A 1006-nucleotide genomic window follows, 5' to 3' on the forward strand; every position below is an offset into this window, starting at 1 on the left:
CTCAACAATGGCTCCTTTACATCCTGGAGAGAAGTGACCAGTGGGGTCCCACAGGGCTCTGTCCTGGGCCCAGTGCTATTCAACATCTTTATCAATGACTTGGATGACAGAATTTGGAGCATATTTATTAAATTTTCAGATGACACCAAATTAGGAGGAGTAGCTAACACACCAGAGGACAGGATCAAAATTCAAAATGACCTGAATAGATTAGAAAGCTGGGCCACAGCTAACAAAATGAACTTTGACAGGGAGAAATGTAAGGTACTGCACTTAGGGCGGAAAAATGAAATGCAGAGATATAGGATGGGGGACACCTGGCTGAACGAGACTACATGTGAAAGGGATCTGGGAGTGCAAGTAGACCACAAGTTGAACATGAGTCAACAGTGCAATGCAGCAGCTAACAAGGCCAATGCGATTTTAGGCTGCGACAATAGAAGTATAGTGTCTAGATCAAGGGAAGTAATAGTGCCACTCTATTCTGCTCTGGTCAGGCCCCACCTAGAATATTGTGTCCAGTTCTGGGCACCACAATTCAAAAAGGATGTGGAGAAACTGCAGCATGTCCAAAGGAGGGCGACTAAAATGGTGAAGGGTCTGGAAACCATCTCCTATGAGGAACGACTTAGGGAGCTGGGGATGTTTAATCTGGAGAAGAGAAGGTTAAGCGGTGATATGATATACTTGTTTAAATATCTGAAAGGATGTCATATTGAGGAGGGAGCAAGCTTATTTTCTGCTGCTCCAGAGAACAGGACCTGGAACAATGGATGCAAGTTACAAGAAAAGAGATTCCACCTCAACATTAGGAGGAACTTCCTGACAGTAAGGGCTGTTCGACAGTGGAACACACTCCCCCGGAGTGTAGTGGAATCTCCCTCCTTGGAGGTCTTTAAGCAGAGGCTGGATGGCCATCTGTCAGGGATGCTTTGATTGTGATTTCCTGCATGGCAAAATGGGGTTGGACTGGATGGCCCTTGTGGTCTCTTCCAACTCTATGATA

The sequence above is a fragment of the Sceloporus undulatus genome, chromosome 3 (genome assembly GCF_019175285.1).
Source record: "Sceloporus undulatus isolate JIND9_A2432 ecotype Alabama chromosome 3, SceUnd_v1.1, whole genome shotgun sequence".
Taxonomy (NCBI): Eukaryota; Metazoa; Chordata; class Lepidosauria; order Squamata; family Phrynosomatidae; genus Sceloporus; species Sceloporus undulatus.